General features: G+C 37.3%; 1 protein-coding gene across 6 annotated transcripts in view; it reads right to left on the bottom strand.

The window, feature by feature from the left end:
- ADD1 (adducin 1) overlaps positions 1-24,441 on the bottom strand; it is a 66,579-nt gene that overhangs the window by 38,215 nt on the left and 3,923 nt on the right. The window contains exon 1 of one of the 6 annotated variants that reach the window (XM_075021632.1): positions 20,176-20,192. The exons of the other annotated variants lie outside the window; for them this stretch is intronic. The gene's annotated coding sequence lies outside the window, so the exon portion shown is untranslated. Of the gene's footprint in view, positions 1-20,175; positions 20,193-24,441 lie in introns of those variants that run through there. 6 annotated transcript variants of the gene reach the window in all.

Below are 24,441 nucleotides of genomic sequence, written 5' to 3'. Positions count from 1 at the left end.
CCCCCAAGTAAGATAAGCTGTAATGTCAAAGGACTTTTTCCCATGATAAGTGTTTTTATGCAAGAGTCTGTTCTAACACAACTGTATCAGAAAAAGCCACACCCTTAACTGAAAAAGCTGTGGCTGGAAAATATAAGTCCATAAAAAGCCCTTCTCTTGGAAGCAGCTATTTTCAAATATAAAAAGACAGTCAGAGGGAACAGCATCTATTACTTGGGGGGGGGACGGGGGACAACCCCCAAATCATAAAATCCAAATCACATCTTATAGTGTGATGCAATTAGATCCATTCTTCTAATACATATGTATGTATAAACACTAGCAATTTCAATAAGCCACCACATCAAATGACAGCCACCAAGCCAACTCACAGCGTATTATATTTATCACAGGGCATGCACATGTGTATGCAAGTACTATAAACAGATTGTTCATGAAATAAAACTGGTTTCTTGACAAAAAATTTATAAAATTTATAGCACATTTACAGGTACTGAGCACTGTTTACAAAAAGCGTTCTGAAATTAGTATTAATATTTTGGGTTACTTTTATCTCTGAAAATCCCCTTCTTCCCCATCCTCTCCTAACCCAAGCGAATTCCAACACAGGATTCACCTAAGAGGAAGTGGTGCTACAAAGTTTAGTTTAAACAAAAGAAGAAACTTTCAGAACAGGAATGCCATAGAATCATTCACATTAACATCCAGAAAGAATCAAAATCTCAATTTTTAAGCAGCTTATGTTCCTCAGCACTCAGTCTGGAGAGTTAGATGATGCACATATAGTTAAATAAACTTAAACAGGTAAGACAGTGAATAACACCCAGTAAGAATCTACAATAATTTAAGGGTGCATTAAAAAAAACAAACCAACCCTTAAATCTAAAAACTATATAGAATAATTTAAAAAAACAACATTGGATTAGGGCTGGGATCTCACTGTAGTAAATAAACACATTTAAAACTTTAATATTAAACTCATTTCAATACCTGAAAGTTGGCACAGATCTAAGTATTCATGCTTCTGGTAGTTTATAGGTTCAGTGTTTCTCACCTGAATCATCTCATGAATATTATGGAAACCTTGAGAAGATTTAAAATGTCCCACAATATGTACACTAGCAGGGACCAGCTAACTACATTTCTTGGAAGAAATTATTTTTGCAAACGCTTAAAGGTTCATTTTGTTTTGTAGTAACTTGTAATGGGTTTTTTGCTCCTCCACACCCAGAGGAACTTGTTTTTACTAAGGCTGCAGTTGATGGAATTTGACCTAATCTAAAGGCTCATTGCCACCAAAGGACTGAGCACACCTCTTCACACTAATGCAGCTTTTAAGTCTGCTGAGGCCCGTTCAGAATAAAAATACACTCCAAGAAGCAGGAAGGAGGTTGTGACAAGAAGACAAGGGAACCTAAAAGACCTCTAAAAAATGTAAAATACACTGTCAACTCACAAGACAGTGCATGCAAAAAAACCTCCTACAGTTTTGTTTGGCCTTTTTTAAGTTTAGGAGAGTTATCTGATCAAGACCTTACAAAATCAAGGCATTTTGGAGAAGAAAAAAAATGAAAACAAAAACCTGCCCTCCTCCTGGTGGCTTACAATTTCTCTGTACAAAATAACATGCAAGCAAAACATCTATATGGGACCTTGTGTCAAATTTGCAAAGTAAATGAGCAGCACACTTGTCAACTATCAATACCATCCCAGACACTAGCAACAAAGATCGAGGGTAACCATTTCCAGAACTTATAGCTTCTGAGCTCTATTTTTAAAACAACATAGTAATTTGCTTTGTATCCAATTTTTTTCTGACAGTTCTTTCAACAAGTTATCTTCTCTCAAACCAGAACTATGCCACTAAGTCTAACAGAGGTGAAAACAGATTTGACAAGTAGTTACTGGAGAAGGGACAAGGGGGTAGCAAAACAAATTAAAGTAACATGTTTTCTTTACTGTTGTGCAATCAGCAGTCTTTGAAGACTAAAAGTTACCTAAAGGCTCATGTAAGTGACAGGTCAGGCAGTGTGCTGGCAGGAGGAGGGAAGGGAGCTCTATTTTGGTTGCAAACAGAAAAGGACAGGGAAAGAACAGAGAAAAGACAGAGTAATTTTATGGCCCAGGAAAGAGACTTAGGGGACTGCGGAAAGCTACAGAACTGAAATTACTGCACAGGGAAGTCAAGAGGTGACAGAAGGGAGAAATAGGAAGGGAAGGGCTGAGCAGCACTGGGGTGGTGCAGCAGTGTGGGCAGCAAAAAAACCAAGAGGTAACTGAGCCATTGTAAATAGTCTAAGTTCGTGTGAAAACTGAGTTGGTGGGGAGATGGCGAGGAAGCAGAACATCCATCTACAGAAAATAAGGTTTCATTATCACTTGCATTTTCTGCAAAAAAACTGTTCATAAATTTGCAGTGTTACCAATTCACTCAATATTCTGGTACTTTCTGTATTTTTTTCAATTTTCCTTTACTTCAGAATAACATTGGCCAAATTTGTTCCATTAGAAAAAAAATAAAATCAATATAACTTTGTAATAGGGAAATTATTTATGATTTGCCCTACAATTTCCATCATTATCAGTGAGAACATTTTGGCACCAATGAGACTGGATTTGTTCTTGCCATTTCAAATGTTTCCTACTGAACTTTTAAAAAAGGAAAAGCTGGCACTATCTTAGGAAGTCTAAGAACAAAGAAAGTAAATCATGACTTACTACTTACCAGACAACATGCTTAACATCATGAACAAATATATTCTTTTTTAGCAAATGTTCCTAGCTCATGCATCTTCAGAATTTCCCCTGCTCTTTGTTTTCAAACAGGAAGAGACTATTTCACGAACAAGAACAGTTATTTATCTTGTACTGAATGCAGTCACCATCTTCTTGCTTATTAACAGAGATGCTGCAAGTTAAATACTGGACTCTAAAAATTTAGAGAAATCCAACAGTAAGTTATCTGACCAAAAGTACTGCATTTTATATCTGTAATATCATGCCTTACTATCTATGACAGTAGTTCAAGAAACAAACTCTTTTAGAGAACAAGGAAAAGAAAAGAAAAAATAGATCAAGTCCCAGAAACTTACTTGAAATGCACCTACTCTGTAAGCAACTCTTTCCCATTTTCACCTTCTCTGAAACACTGAAATCAGAGGCTTAGCACAGTGGGCTGTAAGTGATCACAAGGTTACATAAAGAACTGGCAAAAATTTATTTGGGTAAACCTGAGACCTCAAACCATAGAAAAGGGTAAACATTTATATACATTTTTAAGACACGGTATTACTTGTGTATAGAAGCTCATCGACATTTCTTATTATTTCCAATATTTACACTAAAAAAACCCCTCTTAAAATTTAAGAGATTCTTTGTTAAGAACAAATAATAGGGCTAGAAATCTGCTTCAAATTAGACCTAAATTTCCAAATATTTATGAAGGGCAAGAATCTATGTAACAAAATTGTCAAAATAGCAGTTGCTACAGGCCTTTTACCATATAAAATATCAAATTGCTTTCTGATTGACAAAAAAAGTTATAATTTTCTTTGTTTAAAGAACCAATGATCACCAAAAAAATGTTTCATTAAGACCATATACTCATAATATTAAGTCCTTCCTTAATTGGCATCCTCTGACTGTACAGAAAAATTAAAGATCCTGCATTTAGAACAGGAAGCATAATCTACAGTAAATCAGAAGGAAAAAAAAGAAGAAAAAAAAAGAAGAAAAAACACAATTAACACCCCCCCCCAACATCTTGGAAATTATGTTACTTAAGAAACAAAACATCAAAACCTACTAATAAACAAGTTTTCTAGGCTGCTGTGTTAAGAGAGCATTTAAGGAGCCACAGGTAAAGCACAGCGATAACTATGTAAGGTTGTAAAACAATGTAATTGTTGTCTAGCTTTACCAAAGCCAAATGAAGCAGGTGAATGGGAAAAGCCAGTGCAGATTTACCAGTGGCTAATCATGCCAGACCAACCTGATAACCTACAACAAAATAACACTTCCTGTCAACATCGGGAGAGCAATGGATATTGTTTACCTGGATGTCAGCAAAGCTTCTGATACCTTCCCACAGCCTTCTGCTGTACAAACTGCCAAGATACAGATTGGATGGGTGGTCTGCAAGATGGGCAGGAAGCTGGCTCACAGTCCGCACTCAGAGGCTACTGATCAATGGTTTTTACTCAGGCTGGTAGCCTGTCACAAGTGGGGAACCCCCAGGGATCGACAGTGGGACCCACACTTTTCAACAGCATCATAAACGATCTGGACGATGGGATTGAGAGCACCATCCCCAAGTTTGCTGATGACACCACACTGGGTGGTGAGGTGGATGCATCAGAAGGGAAAGCCACCTTACAGACAGACTAGGACGGGCTGGAAGAGTGAGCTAGCAAGAGCAGTATGGAGTTTAACAGAGACAAGGGCAAGGTCCTGCAGCTGGGACGACACAACCAAAGAGCCCGGTACAGGCTGGGATCCGTGTGGCTGGGGAGCAGCCTTGCTGAAAGGGACCCAAGGGTCCTGGCGGACAACAAGCTGAACAGGAGTCAGCAGTGCACCGCGGCAGCCATGAAGGCAAGTCGGATCCTGGGCTGCATCTGCAGGGACATTACTAGCACAGATAAGAGATGTGATCATGCCAATCTACCAAGCGCTTGTCAGGCCACACCTGGAGGACTCCTGTGTCCTGTTCTGGTCTCCACAATTCAAGACAGACGCAGACAGACTGGAGAGTGTCCAAAGTAGGGCCAAATACAGCTGTCTAAACTCTGCAGAATTTTCAATATATATGGCTCAGAATACATAATTCAGTCCTTGCAAACGGAAGAGGGGAGAAGCCGGCATTAAAACTACACTAGAAGCTAAGATAACAGAAAGGTAACTTCCTTCTTTTTAATACAGGATTTAACAGACCAAGAGTATCAAACTTTTAGAAACATTCACCTCCCCTCCCTGACCTGGAGAAGCATTGTGTCCCAGAGATAGGACTCTGCAGGAAGCCGAGCATGACGCACAAGGAGGAGCAGGGCAGCACACTGCGCTATTCCTCCCCTCAGCACCTGGCCTCACTGGAAGGTAGGGTTGCAGTCCACGCTCACCATTGGTACCATTTTTATGTTAAACCCTCTCTAACATGATTTATTCATTTATGTTGGAAAGATCAAGTTTCCAACAAACAGCTCATTCCAAGCTAATTGACAATGGGAAGGAATCCCAATCTAAAAATGGGACTAGGAATAAGATTAAAAAGGGACTCTCTTGAAACTGTTAACTCGTATCTTCTATTGACGAAGTCCCCGGTTTCTTCTCAGTCCTAGCCTTTTAACTTCCCTTTGCCTCTTCAGATTATTTCCTCCTCCAATTTTCCTGCTAAGCAGTTTACATGAGAAACAACAGCACAGCCATTTCTAACCTCCAAGAATTTGCTAAAGACTAAGTTTCAAACCAACTTACTAACTCAACATCGAAATACCTTACTTTCACTTCTCTCAGTAACATAATCTACTTGTTCCATGCACTTCTCATACAGCACTTCTGGAAATGTTCGGTACGTAAATTCATGAAAGATTAAGGAAAGTGAATAGCAGAAATCATAACATAAAATGTCACACTGTTCATATAACAGAAACTCTCTATATAAGTGCCTTAAACCATAGATACCTTAAGCTTTTCTGCTGAAACCCTAAAAGCTTCACAAATGTATCAGAGAATTTGCATGCAAATTACAAAACACGAATTTCACCAGTGTCTTTTGTATTTCTCTGGGCACAATGTGGAAGTATGAATTCTGCAAACTATCATATATTTTCCCACTGCCTCTTTACCAGAGGAGTACCAATGGTCACAGGTGGTAATAGAAGTGGAGACACTTTTCCTTTCTACTACTTTGGTGTCTGTTAGCCCTCAAAATAACTCCTTACAATTAGTAAAAAACATCGGCTTCAGTGTTATGGTTCAGAGAAGTATCATGGTTTTCAGATAAATTTATTTTAGGAAGTTGTACCAACACTGACATTGAAACCTGCATGTTGAACCTGGACTTAAAGAGCCCCCCAAATGAGTACTCATAATTACACTGCCACATAAAAATATGCCAAATACCACAGAAGTTGATTTGCCTGCAATTTTATTTCAGAAATCTGAGTTCCAATTCAAATAAGCTTCTCAAGTAAAAACCACAGAGAATTACGTAAGTAATAATGTAGCATCACAAAACTCAATTTAACACAGCTAATGCAAAGGAGTAGAACTGGATACAAAAATTAAGCCGGAATTACTCAGTGCTGGAAAGGCAAGATTAGAACTGAATTCAGGAGCTGTCATAGGTCACTATGTAGTAATTGCAAAGATTATGCTGTGGCCAGGTGGTCTACTGTAACCATAAAATAAAACAAGGAATATCAAGTAGCAAAATTATCTTCCCTAACTTTGAAAAAAACACTACTAGAATATTTCTGGTTCTCACATACACACTTCAAAAAAAGACACGAAATATCAGAGTTCAAGGAAGGGCTACAAAAATGATCTGGAGAGTAGGAAAACTTAACTTTTAAGGATTAGTAGCTTGACCTATTCAGTTAAGCAGAAAGATTGACTGGTCATAGAGGTGACAGGGCCTTTCAGTCCTACTAACAAAAGCTTGGAGAGATTTAGCACTTGGGAGTGAATACCAGACACATTTGCCCTTGAATAGAGATGGAAGTTTCCTAACCGCTGAGTCAGTAACTTTGCTTTGAAAATCTTTATAAAATGCAAGTTTTAATCCAACTTCCAGAATACCTTCTAGTATCTGTCTGTACTGAGATCAGAGTCCTGTCTGCTTCTGAAATCTATGAACCTGCCCATCCTTCTTACGCTTTGGGAAAAATAAGTTCCCACATGCACAATATGCTCGTGTTATTTGCAGCTTCCAAAGCACTTCTAGTATTCTAGCACCCTTTTTTTTTTTTTTTTTTTTTTTTTTTTTCCTAAATAGCACCTTCCTCTGCTGGTAGGTTGGTGACAGCTGGAGACTGAATGTCAGACAGAAGGCAGAAGTACTCAGAGACAGTACCAAAAATCCTCCTTAATCCTTCTCCTGTGCTCAGGTCAAACTGATCAGACTTGCAATTGGGACAAATTTTCCCTCAGATCAGGTAGGGTATCTCTTACTATTTTTTAATGATCTTCTGCAGCATGAAGTGCAAATCTCCTATCCAAATCATTCAGGCATACCCTACCTGAGAAATTTCAATGACAAAAACTACACAAGTTCCCAAATAACTTAGCCTGTCTCACTGGCTTCTTCGATGCATTCAGCAGTTTAGTCCACTGAAACTGAACTGCTTAGGTTAATGGCTTTTAAAGTTAACAGCCTGTAGAATAAAAAGGCTTGCACTAGAGAGGTGATTTCTCTATGCGTTATTGACAAAACTACAACATTTGTTGAACAGAAAACATTATAGTGACAAGTATTTTTTCCAGTCTGCTTTATTGCTACATTAAATTTCATCACTGATGTTGCAGAGACTCAGCTACAGACGCCACTCAGTACTACACAAGAATGAGTCAAGTCACTAATTTTCGTTTTCATCCTCTAATTGTGCAGAAAATATCTGAGGCCGAGACAATGTAAAATTCAAATATTTTTCCACTATTAATATTCATGGCTGGTGGTGGCAGTACCAGAAAACAAATATACATTTATTTTTGCATTCAGGGTCACGAGTCCATACAAATAAAGAGGTTTAACCCAAATACTGCTTATTTTTAGGTTTCTGTGAACCCACATGCACTTCCCAAGCCTCATGCCAAACGCACCAATAAGCCAGTGCCCTCAGATTTTTGAGCACAGGTCAAATCAGATCACCAGCTTTCCAATGGCAGGGCCCCAGCTTTATCCAACAAGTATGTGGAAAGCTTGAGACAAACTGATCAGCATGTCTGACCCAAAAATGAACACTGACCTTAAACTGAAGTTATAAAAGCCGCTAAACTTTTAATTCCAACACCGGATTTGCGGAAAACACAAATGCACACATCAGTTTATCAAAGAAAGAGCCAAAACTGACCAAAGCAAAATCAGATGTTTAATTTGCAGTGTAATAAATCAGGTAGTAAGATTCCCATAGTTTTCACACATTTGAAAACATATTTTCCTTGGAAACAACACACCTAAAGTCATGAAAGTCTCCAAATTCCTTAGCGGTACTCCACAGAGTCCCCCAGAAGGAAAGCCATCTGCTTACATAGAGGTGGCACTTACCGAGAAGAGTCTACTGCTGCTTCACAGAATAGCAAGTTCAGGGAGATGCGCAGTGGTTGTACCAGTGGCTTTAGACAGAACTGAGAACTAGGTCAGGACCTACAATTGAGGACAAGGTTTTACCACTGTCCGTCGTAAACTTGGGGATGCTTCTGATACAGCAGGTCAAGAGGAAGAGCACACAGCACAGGCTCTTCCCCACAGCAGTGGAGAGGCTGTAGCACTGCATGAGAACTGTGGAAGTCATAAGCAGCTTTACAAGAAGGAAGAAGACTCCAGAGCTCATTTGAATGCAGGACACAGTACGAGTTGCAGGTTGTCTAAAGGAAAGTCACACATGTGCTCTAGGTGTAAAGACAAGAGGAAAGAGCAGCTTTCTTCTTCCCTCAAGATTTTCTTTTGACATGAAGTTTCAGCAAAATACACAAAATGAACAAGGCCCCTTCCACTATGCCGTATGACCACAGTAGCATTGTTTCACTTTTCCTATAGGGTTTTATAAGCAATAGTTTCTGATGGTACTACCTATTCCAGTGCTACCCTTCTGTTTTTTAGATAAAGGAGAGTGGACATTCTAAAATTAGACTTGAAAATCTACCTTTATTAAAATGTTTGTTAGGGTTTTCAAAAAGGTTATACCAGATCAGTGTCTGGGAAAAAACAAATGAACGAGCAAAAAGACCCCACCTATATACCCAGTGCTATCACAGATATAAATAACTGAAAAACTTATGTTTAAAATTTACATTATCTTTAATGTTCATCACTGTCGAAGCTACTTGGAACCTGTGCTTGCAAAAAGTGCTGTGAATAACAAAAGCTTCTACAAATGACAGAAGAAATTAAAACTCATTTTTTAAAAGGAACATAGATACTTCCACGATACTTTAAAAATGCAATAAATTTCAGTAACTTTATTCAAATCTAAAATATTAGTATCATGATGCATAAAGGATCAACTGAAATGCAGCAGTGCATAGGCGAAGTGGCCCCATTTTGGCCAGGATCCAGTTATTTTCATGTAGACTGAATAGCGAGGGATAAGATTTCTGAAACGCGTTGGCAACGAACAGAACAATGTCATTTAACCCTTTGAACTACATTGCAAAGATAACTTCTTCCAGAACAGCTGGATGACATTATGCATCTTTACTTACTTACAGGGGAGAGAAAAGTAGTCACAGAATCTTTTTCTCTTCAGTTACACATAAATAGGAAAAACACTACCCTAGACTTGTTAAAGCTATGATTTCACTTTATGCAAGCATGAGAGTTATTTTATAGGTATGGTTGGGGTTTTTTTAAAGTTAATTCAGGTTAAATGCTGAAAACATCTCAACCAGAGAGCAAGAGATTCTGCTTCACAGTTTATTCTGATCGTATAAACAGAGCTTAGGGATTTATAAAAAGCGTTCTGCAAAAAGGACTGCAAAACCGAAATACTCTAGTTCAACTACTGCATTCACCAGAAATTATTAGACCTTAATAACAGCTCTTACACATCCTGATTTGGAGACAAGACATTCTTACTGAAGCAAGGGCTAACTAAAAGTGCATAAGCGTATCAGTTTTGCTCTCCAGCCTGAAATGAAGTTTTAGTATGTTCCTTACATATTACAATAAGGAACACAGTCGCTAATGTTAGATTGTACTACATGATATCTATTTTTGTTATGCTAAGACATCCCAAGATATCCCATTCATTAACTTTTCTTGTGTTGTTCTGAGCTCCTGCTCTGAGGTACATGGTCTTGAAAAGAAATAATCTAACTTGCTATCCATCAACAGTGATAATTAGTTTTCAGAGAATTTGACATACACCCCCCCCCTTTTTAGGAGCTTATACTTCATTATGCAATTTTTATCTGAATCAGAGGTACACTAAAACTGTCTTTTTTTTACACAATATCGCATTTTTATTGATGGATTTGTTAGGCAATGACATCATAAATCTTTAATATGTTCTGGCAGCATTTGTTGCTACTTAAACTTATGTCATAAACCCCAATAATAAAATTCAAGAATTACGTGAATTTCTTTATGGTTTTCAAGAAATGGTAAGAAAGTTATAAGCAATTAGTGTAGCTGCTCCAAGAGATTATGAAATCACAAAAAGAAGAATGAAGAGGCTAAGTAACTTGGCAACAGAGCCACAAGGTGAACTTACTGTTTCTTGATGAATTCATGGTTAAAATACACCTATAACTTTGGAGATCATACAGCAAATGACCCACAAGAAAAAATCCCGATTATGAGACTGGTTGGTTAAGATTTTTGAGATGGAACTAACCTGAATATTCATCACTAGGTGCATGAATACAGTCATTATTTTCTGGCAGAGAATCCAAGTAACTCAGAAATTGCTACAGTGATTAGAGAGTGTGCAGGCATTATGCTGGAACCAGCAAGTTTGATATGTAAGCAGCACAAATGTTGTTGATGGGTGCGTTACCGGTTTGAGCTAGAAAAGAGTGAATCAAAGTACATAAATGAGGTGGAGGTTAATACTAAGACTGGAGATTTCAAGCAGGCTTGAATCAGGCAGATGAAGGCAGTGGAGATGTTGAATTTTTCATGAATTTCTCATTCGCGTTCAGCTGAGGCTTTTCTGGGTGGCACCCCCCAGTTCTTTTATAGCACTTCCCAGTTTTGATGGAGGAGGGAGGGAAGGGCGGAAATCCGAATAAATTATGAGACCAATTTAGTCTCTTGACACAGTAGAATCGGACAGAATTTAAAAAGCCTTTAAGCAGGAGGAAACAAATATCTTTGGAGAATGCAAGCCTAAGTATTAATTTTGACGTAAACCTTCCATGTGAGATTTTATACTGCACTTGCACATAAAAAGAGCTTTGAAATGTGAGCCTCACATATGTATCATCATTCTATTTCCAAATTAGACAGCTAACAGCCAGGCTTATTGAAGTTCAAAAAACTCCTTTACATGGTGGTTAATTAGGCATTTTTAAGTCCTTCAGGTAGGTGAAAAATTTTTAGGAAGACAAAGTGGTTTACACCATCCTTTATCCACCCTACACTGAAAATTTCTGGACAGTGTTTAAAATACATGCCCTATATAAAGGATATTAACACTACCTTCATAGAAGTGACAGTAAGACAAAGTTCATCCCATTACACAGTTCCCAAATCCAAGAGCATTCTTTTCCATCTCTCAGAATCTTCTTGACAACTTTTATCTACAGATTAAAGACATATCAACTACAGAAAAAAGTCTGACTGGAACTCATTTTCCTGTATTAGATTGTTGGTTGTTCCATATTAGGAAATAGTATGTCAAGAAACCCCCCATGAACTCTATTTTAGGAGCAACTCATTTCTGTTTTTCCCCAGGGAGTGTGAATGTGCTCCCCACCCCAAAATTATGCAGTCATGTTTCCTACTTCTGGGTAAACCTCAAGGGTCATGCACACCCACATGGTAACAGATGAAACACCACAAGAAAACCATCTTCCTGATCGTGCTGTTGCCCTTGTCAGGCAAGTATTACACAGCCGAATATGGCTGCATAAATCAACATTATGCAAACCCAGGACTTATCTTCCAGCTGAGATTCTCATTGCTTCTACCTGACAGTGGCAAAAAGATGTTATTTACTTTGCTCTACAAGGTTTCAGAATTACATCTGGGGAGAACTGCAGCAGTCCAGTTTCTGCAGTCACTGTAAATCACAAGAACACATTGTTTAATGGCCATTTTAGTGATGTTACTTTCAGAATCACAAACACAATTGTCTACAGCAGCCCAGACTTTAGTATTTCAGGAATCATGGCCACTCTTACACTTTCTACTAGGCCTGTTTCTTAAGTTCTGAACTAGGACCATTCCAGTTTCCAGACTGTTACGTTATTCAACTGAAAATTCAACAGAATAAAGAAGAACACACACAACACAGACATGCACAAACCATGGCATAAATATTCTGGGTGCGTTGCAGGAGGACAAGGCCTAATCCAAGCCCGATACTTGCTCAATTACTAGAATGGCTGTAGAGCCTTGCACACCACAACTTGGTTAATTGACAGAACAACTCATGCTCTGCTCTGCTGTTACAAAGTAGGCCCATTCACAAAGGCTGTCTTCACTGAAGAGGCCAAGATGGATGCATTTATTTTTTCAGTCTGGTTCCAACCATCCAGTCCGAGACCCTAAGGGCCACGCATCAGCTCTCCCTCCTGCTCTTCCACACATACAGCTTTGAGAACCAGTCCCAAGCACCCAAGTCCACTCTTAAGGTTCCACCCCAAACCTCAGGTACAGACAGAAGTGCACAACAAAGTATCCAAAGGTCACAACAGTTTTGCATGGCTGTAATATTCTAGAAAACTAAACCAAACCACTATTAAAACCAAAAGAACAAAACTGAAATCATGCTTCTGGGCATTCTGCACTTACTGAATTCAAGTCCCAATGTAAAACTGAAAGGCTCCTGTTCTACACATACCCATGCTTCCAGATTAAACTGAACACTATCCATCCATAAAGACTAACACCTTTAGGCAAGGATTATTTTAGCTGACAAAAATTTGGAGATTAATAGTAAAAAAAAACCCAATGTTTCTACACATCTGTCTTCTTATTGATCGTCTAAAAACAACTCCACTGACTATCATATTGTCTTTATTACTGATTTTTACTGAGATCCCTATTGAAGCAACTCCTCTTCTATCCACGGACAAAATGTCCTCCATCTTTCAACATTATCACTACCAATAGCTGGAAAACTTCTAAAAACACAGTACACCTGCTTATGTTTGCCTAGTAGAAACCGGAGACCTTTCCCTACTGTGTTCTAAAAATCACACCTAACCAGTGATGGGCTTATAATCCCAGAAACAGAAATGTAAGTTAAAATAATGAACAACAAAGATACGTAGTTGTATCAAATCAGTTGAATAATCCACACAGCACTGCCAAAGTACTTTCATTCCTGACTCAAGTTCTAAAATGAACTCTTTCTAGAAACCCTACTGCCACTATTTTATTGCTCAAATATGTATGTACAGTTCTTTCAAGTTCATTGAAAGGCTACTGACATCAGAAATTGCAAATCACAGTGACATGCACACAGTATTCAAAGCCAGAATTCTAAACCCAGCTTTTACAGCGATTCCCAAACGGCATGCAGTTGGATATATGCCAGAAGTTTCTGCCCATGTGAAGTCCAACTGATTTCAACAAAGCCTTAGAAGTTGGTAAGCAGCTCTCCAAGGAGATGGGCAAAACAACTGTGTGAAATGAAAACAATAATCACTTGCATTAGAGCTGTACTGTGGTATTGGTTTTTACAAGAGTATTATTTTATATGTAGAAACATCTACTCTTTAAGTCTTTGTTTCCATATTTTGTAAGTATATCATGCTTTCTCAGAAGCACAGTGTTATTTTTACACTCTTCCTTGACAGCTATTCCCACACTGCATGGGCTACATTGCTGAGCCTACGCAACTGTGTGGTCATGCTGTGAGCTGGATAACAGGCTAGGGTAGGTAATTTGTAAACAAGCCCCCCCCATCCGAACCTGCAATCAGACCTGTTCATCAGAAGCTCCTGCCCTTAAGGGATTTCAGTAGGATCCAACATGTCCGCATACTTAAACACATATTAGGCCACAAGCAATTCCCACTTTGTTGTTGTTGTTCAGTAACAAAGCATCCAACGAAGCTCATGAAATCCAACAGAAATCCTACAAAAATGTATTCTATAGGGCCACATGATAAATGACATATACTACCACACTTTTAACATTAAAATGTTACCTTTCTATGCATATCCAGACACCAATACATACTACTATGTCTCTGTCATAAGTCCCCACACAAGATATATGCAGTCTATGTAGGCCATTCAACTTCAGCTACCTTGGAGCCAGAAATCAGTAGCTTCGGATTTTTTTTTTTTTTTGAAACAAAAACAAAAGTCTGGCAATTCTAATCCTCAAATATTAAGCCTGATGCTTACTTAGTCAACTGCCCTGATTTCATAAGAAGAGATTCTGTAGCATTCTCTTTTGTATACAAAGAGTTTCTGTAGCTGCCAGAGTAAAAACCAATTGGGGTTTTATAAGCAAACATCAAAATTTTGTGTAAAAGGGCAAAAATTGCCAAACTTGATCAAACCAGTGGTTTAACTCTCCAAATATCCTGAATAACGACCGCCAGTGTGCAGTTTTAAGAACAGTATAAACCACACACACATATATGCAGATTTATCTATTTATGCTTTACACCATGAAAAAAGTTACATATATATTAACATTCCTTGTATAACTGATATAAAATGTGTAATCTTACTTTGCACTGTGCTAAACTCTTGACCCTAACAATACCTCATAGCAGTAAATCCCATGGGCTAACACAGAATGAGACTTTTTTAAAAACAGTGTGTTTTAAACATATTATGTGTAAAAAAAATCCTAGAGAAATCCTGTGTAATGTAATCCAGATTTTTAAAATTGTTTCTGACCTTACAGTATCAATTTATTTTTCTCATCTGTCTTCTCTAAACTAAACCAACCTTAACTTTCTCTCCTGCCTCATACTTGCCCACTGTTTTCTTTCCTGTTAGTACCAGACCTTACTATAGAATTTCAGAGATCAGCTAACAATGAACAGGAAATACTTTAAATCCCCCCCCTTTAATCTCACAAACTTCTACGAACATCACTAAAAATCAGATGGGTTTATGAAGATGTTCAATGACACACAATAGCAATACATCTCACTAGCTCAAATTATTCTTATAAATAAGTCTGTTATCAACCTTATCCCTGATCTTTCTCTATGTCATGCTCAAGTACCTTGCTCTCCTCCAAGTCTCAAGCAACCTATACAAGACTGTTACCTCAAATTTAATTTGTTTCAGTTGTCTAGATCTTTCATAATATAGGAAGAAATTAAAGGTGACAAAACCCGGACAGCTCATTATCTAGTCATTGTACTGTATCTCCTTGTTGCAGATCTGTTCTGTGCAGATGCTACTGTCTTCACCAACTATTCTGTAACATTTTTCACAGGGAAACTAATCTAATCCAACAAGTCTTGGAAAGGATATACACTCACTCTTCTTTGGGGGGAGAGAGGGAAGTGAGATTTTTCTGATTTATCCTCCAAAGATCAAACTGCATGTCAACATGCATCTTCACTTCCTAAGACAGTTTAGATTTTATGTCTTTATGAGGCACAGTGCCAATGCAAAAAATATACCTTTAAGAACATTTACTTAAAAGTGTGTCACCAGCTAACATGACACAATATTTTAAAAAAGTTAACAGACATGATTGTCATACAAAATAAGAAACCAAAATGTCAGATCTGAATATGCTGCTGAAAATGTAAATTATTCCAACATTGACTGCATCCCTTTCAGAACTAGCTAGAGCATAAGCCACATTTGCAGGGGATGCTATTCTAGACCACACAATAAAAGATTATTTCAATTTAAGACAACTGAGCAATCCTCAGCTTCAATTTTAACAGATAAATGAATTTAAAAAACCAAAACACTAAAAAATGGATATAAAGCCAGTAAGCTTTTTCTTCTCTCCAGTGTTTAATAGTACATTTTCAGTTAACAAACAAATCACCTGGTTCATCAGAAGGGGGAAACTGATAGGCTTCCAGTGTCATGTTCATTAGGCAAATTAGGAAAAAAAAAAAATTGCTTGGCTTTTCAGTAATTATTTCTATTATTTCTATCACTCCAAGGCAATAACATTATTTACTTTAATCTGACAACTTTTCAGTTACCATGACAAATTCTATACAGTCTAGTTGAAAAACATACTTTAAGAACAAAAAGTCAAGATAATCAACTTTACAGTTTTCTTACTGCACATACATTAATACATCCTTTCAAAATACCAGTATTCCTAAATGTATCGTCCTCATTGCAAGAGCTTTAAGATGGCATCTGCTAAGTCATCCACTCTTCGGAGACTATTGCCAAAGTGTTTCAGACTCTGGATTTTTTTCCTTTATTACATGAGACTGTCTGTAGTTCACATCTATTTAACAGTAAATGACAAGACAGAATGTCTAAATAATAAAGCAGATTAAATACAATTTAGTCAATATTCATTCAATAGTGAATATTACCTCAAGCTTTGAAGCATTAACTATTATTTATCAGCTTTCAAAATTATAACTGTCAAGCTCTGTTCCCCAAAAATTCCATTTTGGGATGTAACTTTGCTAACATTAACGCTTAAACATGTGCAAAGTGCCATTTAAGTCATTGATGTTATGCCTATGTGATTATTTACCATTCATATTAATCATTATGTGTGAATACAGCAATTTAAAGGAATAAGATCTAGTTTTCAGTCTTCCACATTAGTTCTGAAAATATTAAAATACTGTTAAACTTGTGAATAAAGAAAACAAAACTAATTTAAACACACAGATAAGGACAGACACTGCTTTGGCAATTATTTATCCCTAAAATCAACAGGAAATTCAACTAACAGCTGAAGGGAAGTCAATAATACACATTAAGCACAGTCAGGAAGGAACCTTTCAAATATCATTAAATTTCTATCCTGTCCTAACCAAACTACTTACTATGCTGGAACTTCCTTCCAAAAATGAAGCTTTCTAGGTGAACATATAGAAAGAATAAGTAAGGCAGAGTTGGAGAATAGAAAAATATAAAGCAGATACTGTATTTCTGTTTCTGTTCATATTAAAAAAACACATCCAGTAACACACACACACTACTGACATACACGAAACAATTGCACAAATGAGCGTTTACAAGTTTCCTCCTGGGTCTGAAATACCTCAGCAGGAATTAAAGCATGATTTAACATGTCATAACAATTGAATAAAATAGAAAAATATAGTAACCTCAGGCAACATTAATTCCCCAATTTGCCAATTAGTGTCTTTCTGGCAGGGAGAAGGCAGCAGAACCCTTTTCTTTGTCAAGTCTCCTTTAAAACCACCAACCTTCTATTATGCAGAGATATGGGAGTGTCTCTCATTAGTGCAAACACAAGTACAGTGCTTCCTCAAGAAATTACATTCCAAGCTTACTAGATGGACATTGTCTTAGGGCAATATACAGGAAAAGCAGGGCAATACACAGCAACATGGTATACTGGGTTTTCACCACACCAACCCTCCAGCTTGCTCAGAGAAATATGAAGACGATGACATTGCTGTGCACATGTTGTGGGCAGCTTTCTTCAATCACACAGGACAGCACAAGAAGAAAACAATACAGGGCTCATTATTAAGTCTGTTGAATTATTCTGTGTTCATTTGGGGTTTCTTAATTCAAAACATATCTACTACATAAGATACAATGTAGTGTATTACATAAAACAGTTTTTAAAACATCCTACTTGTCTAACTTTTATTATCCCTCAATAGAAACATTTATGTACCTCAGAATGCAACTGGTCTATTTGTCCAAGAAACAGACCACCTCTGTATCTACTGATCTCTGGACAATATCTGGTCAAGTTCACAGTTGACTAACAAGACAGGAATCATGGGAACAAATGGATATTCTGGGTCAAGGAGTTAAATCCCAAGGTACTGTGGAAAACGACATGTTATATCCACTACCACCCCCCCCTTATATAAGCTAACCAGCTCCATCTTAAAGACAGTCTTATTCAACTACTCCTAAGGGAAGGCTGTTGCAGACTTCTATGCCTCCGTTGCTTAGGAACCATTTTTTCTAATTTCCAGACTAGGTTTATTCTTGGATAGTTATACCCATTTGTTCTCATACCTCAAGCTTAAGAAGCTCTTTTTACCCACCTGTATTGTTTCACTCATTTTTATGAAGAGCAACCTCTTTCATGCTTTGTCTCCCCAGATCAAAGACGACACTCTTTGGGTCCCCCTTACAGAGCAAATTCTCCATTCTCTTAGTCATTCTAGGAATCAGTCCCTGTACCTCCTCCACTGCAAATGCCATTTTTACTTGATGGCAGGTGGTAGAAATTAGACACAATATTCCAGATAACCTTTCACTAGTACCAGAAAATGTCAATACCACTTTACTTCTTTAAAGGAAAATATTAGTAGGGCAACAACAGTATACTTGTTTTCCTAAAACTTTTCACAGTTACTAACTTTGATAGGTTAGTCATCCTTAAGTGTAATAAGATCATCTTGATTTTTTTAATGCTATTAAATATGACTCCTTTTTCTACTAGTCATGTCCTAAGGTCTCAACTTTGTTCTGTGCAAAACTGTCTTTTGTATTGATGATACTTGACATCTGATGAGAAAACACGAGATTGGCATAAGAAGTAGGAACGCATCAATGTTTTTAATGAAAATACTAAATCTTGAAACTGACCCATGACAAATTCCACTACTAACATACTTCCAACACATTATCTTCTAGATGACTATCTTCTGGATTGACACATCCTGTCACCATTTTAAAACAATTTTCACAGAAACATCACTGTAGTTTTTACATGGAATCATATTACACATTGTATGACTTCTAAGTGGTCAGCTCTAACCATGTATCCTCCCCAAGAAGTCAGGTATCTTATAAAAAGAGCCATTAGATTTCTCTGACAAAGTCTTCCTCTGTTAAGAGCTGTATCACTTCATACCCCAATTTCACCTTACCTCCACATAGAATAGCTTCTCTTTCTAAATTTAAACAAATCCCTGAATATTAAGGTCACACTAATGATGCAGTAACTATCCCAAACCACCTTTTCCTCTGAACAGTGACTACTTTTGCTGCTCGCCAGCCAGCCAATACCCTTCCACCTTCATGTTTAATAACAATTCTTGCAAATGAGCCTCTAGTTACACAGATGACCCACTTCAAAATTCCAGAGTAAAATTACATAGTCCCACTGATCTGCACCCTGTAAATTCAACTTACATCTTTATGGAAATAATTTTTATAACCTCACTTCATTAAGACCTATTTGCCAGTGTGCGAATGTTCAAAACTGTCTTCACTGAAAATTAAGGCAAACTTTTCATGTAGTCTTTCATCTGTATCTAAATTATTTTTAGTCTTACTTCATTGTTCCCATGCTTCCTGACAAGACAGGCAATCAGCCTTTTTCAGGTTTTCTGCTTACTTCTGATGCTCCTCTTCAATTTGCTATTAACCTTGTCAGATCTTGCATAGCCACTTTTTTTTTTATATGACAAAAATCAAAGTTTGGCAAGAGCACAAGTATTTTATACAGTTGCTAGAATTATCTGCATTTGTTGCTGTATCAGAGGTTCAGCCATGCCAGAGGTAGCTGAAAGCCCTGAACATTGCTGTAAAACTGGAATTGCAAGAACATCTGGATGCTAAACTGATTTATAGCCTTTGCAATTTGAACGTTCACCTCTATAATTACAATTATTAACAGCTTTTCATGACACTCAGAGAGGTTTGGGTCTTTTTTGGCTTTAGTTGGGCCTTATTTGCTTGGTTTTCCCCCTAAATGATATATGTCTAAAACATGAATAAAGCTTAATGCTACAAGGTCTCCCCAGAGCTAGAAAGAGAAGGCAAGTCAAAGCTGCTTAATTTCAGCTTTACCTCAGATGTTACATCCAAATTAAAAAAAAAAAAAAGGCAACAACAAAACCTGTATTATAAATATTTTGTTTTGAGAACACACTGCACAGCTATTACAAAACTTATTGAAGAAAAAAAAAAGTCTGCAGAAACAAGGTTCAGATTTAGGATTACTATAGCAACAGAGAGGAGGGAGAGGAAAATTACCAGATTACACTCTCAGATCATCAAATCCTTTAAAGAATAAATTTAGATTTGAGTTTCAGTCAAATTAACTGAACTTATCCTGTTCATTAATGAGTAACACATCAAATTAAGGATTAAAATAAACAAGTGAGAACTGTAGTACAAGAAGCAGCAAATACAAAATTTCAGACTGAATGACCTCACCTTTTCATTCTACTGTTAAATCTTCGGTATCACAACAGGTCTTCAAACCAATAACTGATAACAAAGAGAATTATTTAGGAAGGTGTCTAGTCCTGATAAAGGTCTGCAATGAAAAAGAGGCATTCGATATCTGCCTCATTCTTAATTAAAAGTGACTCCAGTAACTATAATACTACTGAAAACATGCAATAATGTGCCCCATTTGACTTGGAGGTGTAATGAATTTCTGAAAATACAGTTCAGTTATTACAGAACTAACATATTTCAACAACATATGTGAACACAGTAATGACTTAATGCCCTGAAAACCAGGGAATACAGAAATAAGCTTAAGCTCTTTAAAAAAGGTGACATTATGAAAAACAAACCCAGGATATCCTAAGTAACTAATTACTCACATCTCTTTTCATTATGCAATCTTTAACATTCTTTGTATTTTGGGGTTGTTTTAATAAATGCTTAAAAATAATTAGCATAATGGACACTATTTCAGTATCAATAAATATCATACTTATGTTAATGATTGAAAAGAGTAACAGTCATCTCAGACTTTTTGGGAGACCAGCTATTTCAATATTTTAGCCCACTCACATTAGACAGGATCCCAAAGCCATTAAACATGCAGCTGAGTGGCAAATGCAGCTACAAAGGTTTACTTCTGACATTGTGAGCTTTGCTTGAGGCATGGAGGGGTGTCTCCCCACTTTAGTGCTAAGTATTGACCCATAAAGACTCTAAGCCTCAGGCAACTTTTCCACCAGCCAGAATGTTCAATTAATAAGGCTGCCATCATAATTTGCAAGACTGCCTAAGTCCAGCTTTTCTGGCTGACATTCAGATTTTAACCATGCTTCCCAGCCTTCTGTTCACCACTTCTGGCTTCCATTGACCAGCTGCCAAAATATTTTCTGGTGGCTGGGCAGGCCACAGGACAGTTTCAGATACTACCTTCCAATTTGTGCAGCAAACTGTTCACTGTGTTCTCTGCTCTTGGCTCCTCCCCAAGTTGCTGCAGTGAGTGAACACTGGAGTATACTGGAAGGACTATCGTTCCACAACTGTGAAGCAAAGGTATGGGCATCTTAACTGGGGTTTCCTTGTCCTTAAATCAACATCTCCATTAACAGACTGGAACTGAGTCAAAGAAAGTATCCTAGATCAACAATAAAGACTATGGCAGATCCAGCAGTGGACGTTCCACCTGTCAAAACTCTTATCCTATGTTGCAATCACAAACACCCTCTACTTCCAGGACAGAGGCAAGAAGGTCAGTATAAGACGATCCACATAACTCAGCAGCATCAAGATTAGTGCAGGTTCTGAAGTAGATTGAAAGTAAAGTGGGAAAAACACACAGGCAGACATTCAGTTACAAGTAGCAGCAATCAAGGAGAACAAAAGGATCGTCCTCTGAGTCCAAGGCCCAGGAATCCACCACCTTTCCTTGACACATAAAATTCCCTTAGATTAAGCATATGTATTTTACCTCCCTCTCCATCCAAACCATGTATGATTCGCTTGCTTTGGGAAAGCTCTAAAGAATTTACTAACTTTTTACCTAAATCCCTATATAAGCAAACAGAAAAAAAAGATTCATTTCATATGTACAGTTGAGATCTAAGCAAACATCTAAGATCATTATTAATTTATTTTTCCTGCCTATTAACAGATTCCAAAATAATTTAGTACTGTACTGCAAATGTTCTACATAACCAAGTAAATTTTTACTGTATACTTCTGGCCACCAACACTTTATGAAAAATAATTTACAAAAATGAACACCACTTCCCTGACATCTTCATCCTTAATTCACTCATAAAAGATATAAAATTGTTCTGAAATGCTTCCAAGTTATCAGTTATAACCGAAATTACCAGGATATCTTTGAAAACTCACCATCTAATAAATTTTACTTTAAGTCCAACCGGGAGGGGAAAAAAAAAACCAACAAACAAACAAACCAACAACAAACCAAACCACACCTTGCTATATATACTAGCAGGCTTAAAAATTATATCCACAGTTAAGAAAGAAAATTTACTTTGGAATCAAAGTAGAATCTTGTGCTTTACACTGAATCTGTTACTCAAATCATATGGAAACTTGAAGTGACGTTTAAAAATAAAGCAATGCTTTAGTTGTGTAGAATTTTACCTGAAAATCGTGAAAAACTTTTCAGTAACTGAAAGCACCTAGAGAAAGATGACAGGAAATCACGTTTCAGTAGTTCTATCAACTGAAGTCTCCTATGCTTTCCTATTTATCCTTTTTTATCCCAAGTCCTCATGTTGCCCCCTACATCCTGCGGAAGTCCATCCCTGCTCCACCCTTCACGTGAGCACTGGCCCACCCAGGTTAGCCATCCAAGTGGCAAAACACACAAGGACTGGTTCAGAGGCACCCATATACTGACTGGCAGGCAAGTGTGTAACAGCTACGCAGCCAGATGCTCCTGCCTCTTCAAAACAAATCAGGGAGCCATGCCCCTCTCTCAGTGGGGGCCCAAGTTTGACCATCAGATCATCCCTTTACTGGCAGAAACTTTGTATGTTTGAAGTCACCATTTTCCTGTTAAATTTAGCTGCACGTAGCTAATAGGTTCAGAAGTTGAAGAGAAAAATAAAATAAGTCCCTTTAACTTTGTAATACTTTAAGCTGTGTTGATTCAAGATTACTATGCAAAGCTTTGTTAGACAAGATTTTTTGGAGAAAAAACCCCAAGTATACTGCATCTCTCAGTTGATGCATAACAGCAGCAATGTCTTTTGCTGAATTTTAGATGGAATGGATGTTTCACATGCACATGTACTTTATAGATTTTCAGCAATGTTTTGTAGTGGCAACACCTAAAGAAATTGTTTCACCTGTTAAAAGAAGACTAAACTCAAAGTATTCCTTATCCTTCACCTCCACAGTCACAATGCAGCAACAGTAACTTTATGCTCAGTAGCATAAAATAAAAACAAACCTCCCCAAAACCAAAAACACCACCAACAAAAAAAACAACCAACCAAAAAACCCACAGAAGATAGTCTTCATGGGTCAAGGTTTTCCCAGACACTTGCTGGTTTAATCTGGCACTAGCTATAATAAAGCTGAAATAGTGCATCAGACCTCTCAAGATTCAAGATCTAAAACACAACAGAGATAAGAGAGTGTAAGAAGCACCACAAGAATTTGAAACTTGAATGTATAAAACAAAAACAAACCCAAAATAAACTAAACTAAGTTTCTATAGCTGCAAGTCAAATTAAAGTTTTTAGTCTGAAGTTGCTTTTACTTGTTTACTGATTCTAACCAAAAACCTAGATCATCTTAGGTATAGGCATTTGATTTTCCCCCAATCTTCAGTACGTTTATCTACTCATTTGATGTGAAACTATCAAAGATACCATAAAGTGCTACTGATTAACTGCACTTACTGCTCACTGTTTCCATGACCCCTTTTCAGCAATTCAATTAGGTATACGGAAGAAAACTCAGAACTGTGAAATATTTTACTCCCTACCTTTTCAGCTTTCATGAGTCAAGATCTAAAAATTATACAAAACATATGGTGTAAAAATCAGTAGTTTTAAAAGACAAAACCCAATACATTAGTCAATTAAAAATGCAAAGGAATACTTGATTAGTCTGAAGACCACAGAAACTCCAAATCTCAGTTTTAAAGAGTGGCTCTTAATATTCCAGTTTTAAAACTGAATTGAAATATGCTTTCACGTATGTTGACTTTTAATTAATCTGCAAGGAAAACCACTCAAGTGATAGTGAAAAACTCTTTTGATGTCCTGTTTGCTAACACAACTGATCTGAGGTTGAAAGGTTGATCTTTCACTGACTAGTACCTGCATCCAACAGAGGAGGCAGAGATCATTTCTCAGAATGCAATCTAATAAGCAAGGTCAAAAGGAGGAAGTTAGGAAGGTGCTGAAGAAGTTGTTACTCCTGTTTGGCTACGCCTTCAAGGACGACATTTTCAGTTTCTTCTTAACGGTCAAAGTCAATCCAGGAAAGCCAGCAAACATCCATGCTGGTCAGCCAGCCTGACTGGTAATAGTAATTCAAATCCATCTCTACACTAAAACTTAACTTGCCATGAAACGAAGAACAGTTAGACTTTAAAATTCCCCAAAGTGGCATCAATACTTAAAACTTTATTCAAGACCAGGACTGTTTGTTAGAATGTTAAACCGGAGCCCTCATGACAAATGACATCCGCTCAGCTTGTACCTGATTTAAAAAGCAATAGTTCTAAAAAGGGGTGTT

This window comes from Buteo buteo, chromosome 1, assembly GCF_964188355.1.
Source record: "Buteo buteo chromosome 1, bButBut1.hap1.1, whole genome shotgun sequence".
NCBI classification, from domain to species: Eukaryota; Metazoa; Chordata; class Aves; order Accipitriformes; family Accipitridae; genus Buteo; species Buteo buteo.
The sequence above is the reverse complement of the archived record's forward strand: the minus strand, read 5'-3'. Positions and strand labels throughout refer to the sequence as shown.